General features: G+C 37.4%; 1 long non-coding RNA gene across 1 annotated transcript; it reads right to left on the bottom strand.

Moving 5' to 3' along the window:
• Positions 1–906: 906 nt before the first annotated feature.
• LOC123424630 lies at positions 907–5,551 on the bottom strand. Its single transcript, XR_006621714.1, has 6 exons — positions 4,669–5,551; positions 4,407–4,569; positions 3,970–4,135; positions 2,897–3,100; positions 2,640–2,724; positions 907–1,323 (listed from the first exon to the last, which is right to left on the bottom strand). It is a non-coding gene; the product is annotated as an uncharacterized LOC123424630 (long non-coding RNA).
• Between the last annotated feature and the right edge of the window lie 887 nt (positions 5,552–6,438).

The raw sequence follows: 6,438 nt of genomic DNA, 5'->3' as shown, positions 1-6,438 counted from the left end.
ATAATCTGAACCTGACCGTGCCATTTTCCTAAAAAATTGAGAGCCAAATCATGTAATCATTCAAGGATTTAAAATACATTTATATAGTTGCTCAGAGTATGTTGTTCGCTTGTTTTGGGGACTAGTAAGCATGCACGTGCAACGCACGAATAACCGTACACAGAAAATTCCCTGCACATAATTAGCAAAAATCACACATCCAAGGCAATCAACATGGTGAATTTCTCCGTAAAGAACATATGGGATATTTATTGTCTGTATACTCCCTCCGTGCCTAAATATAAGTATTTTTGAAGAATTCTATGCACTACATACGGATGCATATAGACATTTTTAAAGTGTAGATTTACTCATTTTGATCCATATGTGATTTATATTCAAAAATTTAAAAAGCTTTATAATTAGGAATGGAGGGAGTAGTCAAAACAGAATCAAATATTCCATAATGTTTCTTTTCTCTAATGCAAACTTCATAGGACTTATGATATGACTAAGTATTGTACAAATAAACATGGTAGACACAGAAAAGGTACAAAAAAGAAAAATAAGAACATACTAAACAACCCCCAAATGGTAAACTTTATCAGGCATGCAATTGATTAAGGGCCATACACTGTCGCAAGGCACAAGCAATGTCATTTAAAACAATAGAAAAAAAGTTCAATAATAATATGATTGTTTATGGTTACATGATGAACCATAAATGTTTCAAAAATAAACAGGGAAAAAAGTATCATATCTTACTCGTCGATGAACCATATTACTTGTTGCTCAAATCAATGTATCGATCCATCTTACTTGTCGCTCAAAGATGTATCTAAAGATATTTTAGTGCTTGATACATCCACTGAGCAAAAGGTAATATGAATCGGAGGGAGTATATGATTTTAGAGCAAGTTCATGTCATACATGCATGAGAATAACGCCCGATTCACAAATCAACATTAATCTTAACACATAGACCAATGACAATTTTAACCTTGTGGTGCCACAGAACAATTCACCAATCTATTCTGATCACAATAGCTCCTAAAGGCAATGCCTTCATCTTGGTATAGTTTTGTCCGACACATACCGGATATGTGAAAGCATTTGACACATTAGGTGCATCACCTTGATACTAAGCGATTGTGGTAACAATAGCGCATTTCCTGAGTAAAATATGAGATACCATACAAATCACTATCTAATCTTGAATGTGCCTTATGCGGTATCTAGAAGCCAAAGCTAGAGTGTGAGCTTGATTGTAGCGCAACTAATGCTCAACCCCTGAATCTTCCTTCTTCAACTATTGTCATGCCCACGGAGATACCCACCTGCACCCTATAATTCAATCAATTGATCAGAGTTTATAATGTAAAACAAATTAATGTCACATTAATATTCAAATATTCCATCTTCTTTAGCATGCTATACTTTCCTTTATCTAAGAAAACAATGTCCATACTACACAATCTGTAGAGAAAAGGAAAACCAATAAACTCCAGCTCATGACAAGTAGATACTTTGGTAGACAGAAAGACTCATCCGACACGGATCATAATATAATTTGCAAAAACATATATAGATTCAATGTCCTATCTCAGACAAATTAATAAGTACAGAAGAAATTGTCAAGGTTTCTACATGCAGCATGGATGCAAACAGTTCGTTGTTAGGTACATACATGTGAAAGGTTTCTTTCCTATTTAAAACATGCCCATATATGCAAGCCAATCCAAAGTCGAAGTAGTGCCTTGCATGCCACAATAGAGCATTAATCATGTGCTTCCATATAAATCAGGCTTGCCTGACAAAAGTAGAAAAACAAAAAAACATTCATAGGAAAATCAAATGACCATTCGAAATTATTAAAAGACAATTCCTCATCATCCAAATGCTTGATACACCCTCTCTAAGAGCAGCAGTACATAAACTGAGTCCTTGCAAGGCAAGAACTGAATCCCCCACAGAAGAATATCAGTTCTTCACAGCAAGAAATTAATACCACAAACTACAATAAAAAAACTGAATACTTGCAAATCAAAATCAAAATTGAATGCCCTGAAGAACATGTCGCATATGTTCAAAATAGAGAACCGAATCGACAAGACAGTAATTTAATCTATTAGGGGAAGAAGTGGGTGGATCAACTTATGGGGACAAAGATACCAGTGTCTTGGGGTCTCTAATGCAGGGAGTCAAAGGCAAGTGAGGTGGCTGACTGGAGAACATTTTTGATATTTGTTAGGAGAAAAAAAAGTTCCAGATCAGTCAAGTCATTCCCAATGAAGAAGATGAGCCAAACCTAACGAATTAACGCCTCCATTATCACCATCTCAGTGTGGTCGACCCCTAATGCGAGTGTGGTGCATTGATGCACACGCTCTACACCTCCACCAAGCCAAAATAATATGCATTCAATTTTAGTAACGACATTCATGATTAATGGAGGATTCAATTCTCACTTTTAGTAAAGGCATTCATGGTGTGTTTGTTCGAATTATAGTCATACTCGGATGCAGAGACTACACTGTTAACACAAACTCGCAAATAGTATACTGCAGTTTACAGTGAACAAACTAACTAACATGATATTCATCGGAATTTCGGATACAAGTGTACAAATACGAAATTAGGATCCAATGCTGAATTTATACCTTTGAGGATACCTCCTGACATCTGTTGTTGATTTGACAGCTTTTGGTATACTCAGAAAGCTACTCTAGTTCTTCCATATAAGGCCTACAAAATGATAATTTGACTCAATAAAACAGCGGTGGTTCTTGATGTTGCTTATCAACTGGGGGTCACAAGACGGCAAGATAAATCACCATTTAAGGAATTATATTGATTCTAGAAACCCGTGCCCACTAAATAATACAACTGATAAGAACATCAAATTGGATGCACTTACAAGGGGTAAACTGATTGAACTTAGGCATCTGCAAGACAATGCTTGCACTCTGGAAAATTTTACGCTTGTTTCTTTGCAATGGAATCTAGAAGTTGTACATCCTTTGCTAACTGTTCATGAATACTGCCAGGGAGCACTTAACAAAATCAATATGAAAATACAAGAACCAGAGGTAGCCTTCAAAATGGTAAGACCTTGTACCTGCTTCACAAACAGGAGAGGTGAATCTCAAAGAAAAGTTGTCAAAGACATTGGACCGTAAGAAACAAGGGATAAATTTGGAAGTAGTCTCAAACATTTTTATCCGTCAGAAATGAAATAGAATATTAAATCCCAACAGCGAAAAAAATGTTCTGAAATACTTATTATGGCATTTATATAGAATAACTTAATTTCATACTTGTAGCAGTGCAGACTGCAATAGAGGCAACAAAAATGGAGATATCAAGGAAACACTAATGTAAGATTACGTGTGCAATAACATTTGGGATAATTTATTATGCCGATATATGATTCCCCTACAACTGCACAACAACAATAGAGGTTTATTATCCTGGGTAATAAAGTACAAACCAGGATCAAGTCTCCACCAAGTTTAGTCACATATCCAAAGAACTGGTTCTATATAGATACAATATATAAACAATGTATGCTCTCCAAATGACATGTACTTGACTCTAAGAAGGGAATAAAATATCATAGAATATAATGTACGTATTTTGTTATAGCTCGGCACCAATACTTTCGACTTAAAAAGAATCATAGCAATTGCCTACATATAGTATGACAGAACATAAATCTGTCCTAAAATGATATACGAATGCAAAATGAACCTGTTAACTGACATTTTAATATGGTTTGAAAATTGTTCAATGGAATAAGGATAAGTTAATCATAAATCCCATAAAAAATTCAAAAGTGAATTAACATGCAAGATAGGTTTGTCCATCGCACTGTTGGTGATCACCCTGACTCGAGCATGCTAGATTGGTGTAGACTAACTCTTGAGCATACAAAAACTGCATTCAATTTCATTAAGGACATACGTGATTAATGGAGGATCAAGTACTCACCACTATGTTTTTTTGGGCATGACCAACATGGAAGGAAAATAGCATTGCTATCGAGGATCAAATATTAGCAATGTAAGCCGCAAATTCCAGGAAGAGAAGAAGAATTCGGTGAACCTAACAGAATATATACTAATTCTCAGAGATAGTAAATTCGAATTTCTGCAACCTGCCAAATTTAATTATTTAAGCATGAGGTCACAATCAAAAAATATGATGCTACTCAATTAAAAAGATTAAATTCAGAATTGTGAGACTATAATGCACATAATAAGCAGCACTGAAACTCAAACTGAATATATTTTTTTAGAGAAAACGGGAGATGTTAAAATCATATGCAGAAAACAATAACTTGAAAGCTTAAACTCATGAAATTGAACTATATATACATTCAGAATCCGAGAATAGTAAATAAATTGCACTGGACATATAGTACGGACCTCGCATTAAAAGACGGGTGTTGATCTGCAGAGTATGTTACAGTCAGTATAGGCTTTGTTTTGGCTGCATCTCTGTTAGCAAGTGCTGCAGACCCAAGATCAAGTGTTACAGAAATAATTTCTCATGTCATACCAGTGCGTTCTTTAACTAAAGCAATCACACCTGGAAAAACTTTAGCAGTCAGCATGCTTGTTTGTGGTCACACTTAACATACAGAAACGGTAGGCATAAAAATCTCCCTTGAAAGGAAAATTTACTCACTTCAATAGCTATCATCCTCTTGGTGTTAGATCTTGAGGCGCCTTACGCCAGGAAAGAGGAGAGGAGACAGTCGGCACAGCGCCACCGTATCCTTTGTTTGTCTAAGATGTTGAAGCTAATGGGAGATGGAGTGAGCTTGAGGCCTGCAAAAGTTTCCTCGGATCAGATGGATCAAGAAGGGAGCCGGTGGGCAACACGGTTGGAGGAGATGGTCTGCCTGCACCAAATCTTCCCCAAACATGCGAAATTCCTTCTACACATAAAAGGAAAATCAAAAGCGTGCACATGGAGCCACAGTTACAACATTCCAGAAAGAAAGGAAAAAAACTCATCTATATGTACTGCCCTACACCCAACCAAATTTATCCGGTCAATCAATCTCACCAATGCAAAAAAGGATTAAAGAAAGTTCCCGTACACTCAACCAAATTTATTCGGTCAATCAATCTCGCCAATGCAAGAATGGATTAAAAAATACCTTCCCCTACACCCAACCAAAAACCTACGATGGCATCTACTCCCTTCGTTCCTAAATATAAATCATTTTAAAGTTTCTGCTAGCAAACTACATACGGATGTATATAAACATACTTTAGAGTATAGGTTAACTTACTTTACTCCGTATGTAATCTAAAAGCATTAAGACAATCAACAAGAGCACCACCGAAAACTAAAAAGTACACTCGAAGCACCTCTTTAGCTATGAAATGCTTAATAAAATAAAATTAATTGCATGGCTAGTTTCGATCCATGGTGTCAAAAATTGTGTGGAGCAATTCAGTAAGCATTTCTGAACAAAGCAGTAGAACTAAAGGAGCAGAGATACTGAATATATTGAGAAAGTAGTTTCCTTCTCTACAAACAACGACATAAATTCATTTTGCTGAAGAAGAAACTATGTATGGAAACAATAAGTATTTATAGGACTAAAGGTGCCAATGGCCATGGAAAAGAAATAGCAGATATTCCAGCCCTTAAAATGGACAAATAGAATAATAAACACATGAACAGTAAGGAAAATCGGTTGAGTATGAAAGAACAAAATAAAGGCACACGAACTTAATCTTGGTAAGGTGAGATGATTCATGGAATGGGTCATGGAGATGGATCCAAAATCAGTCATTTCTTGCCTGCAAAAACACGGGCATGAAGTCACGTATACTATTTATTAGCGTGAACAGGATAATTGAACCTTAATCCTGGGACTGACGCCCTGGCTGTTGGGAGTAGTGATACCAGCGATGAATATTTGTAGCTGATTTTGGACCTACAACACGCAAGATCTGAGTTAATTAGGTAGGCAAAATTAGATTAATTACTTCCTTGAGGTAAGTCGATCTCTTCTTCCACTCCCATCGAAAGCCATGCCTAACGGGTCACCAAGTTCCATCCAGAGCAAAGGGAGGAGGGAATAAGGGGGCTGCACGATGGGAATCAACACAGTTCATGGTGGCATTGCAATGGCGTGTGGTGGAGTCTGAAGGGGCAGCCGCAGCCGAGCGAAGTCGATGCGGACGATCAGAGGAGCCCGGCTAGGCGAAGCTGGTGTGGGGAACTGGTGAGGCGCTGCAGGTGTCCGGCGATGTTTTGCAGGTGATGGATGCGCGGGGCATAGTGAATTTACCTTTCCCTGAGCTCCTGATGTTACTGAATTTACCTTTCTCCATAAGCCCGATTCCTTGTCGTACCAATATCTTCCAGGCTTGAGCTTCTAAGGTGGCCGCGAGCAACTAAGCAAGTCGGTCAGCTCCTCTGGCCTCAACGGGCAGC

This window comes from Hordeum vulgare, chromosome 2H (assembly GCF_904849725.1).
Source record: "Hordeum vulgare subsp. vulgare chromosome 2H, MorexV3_pseudomolecules_assembly, whole genome shotgun sequence".
NCBI lineage: Eukaryota > Viridiplantae > Streptophyta > Magnoliopsida > Poales > Poaceae > Hordeum > Hordeum vulgare.
Note: the sequence above shows the minus strand (reverse complement) of the source record. Positions and strands in the feature narration are given on the sequence as shown.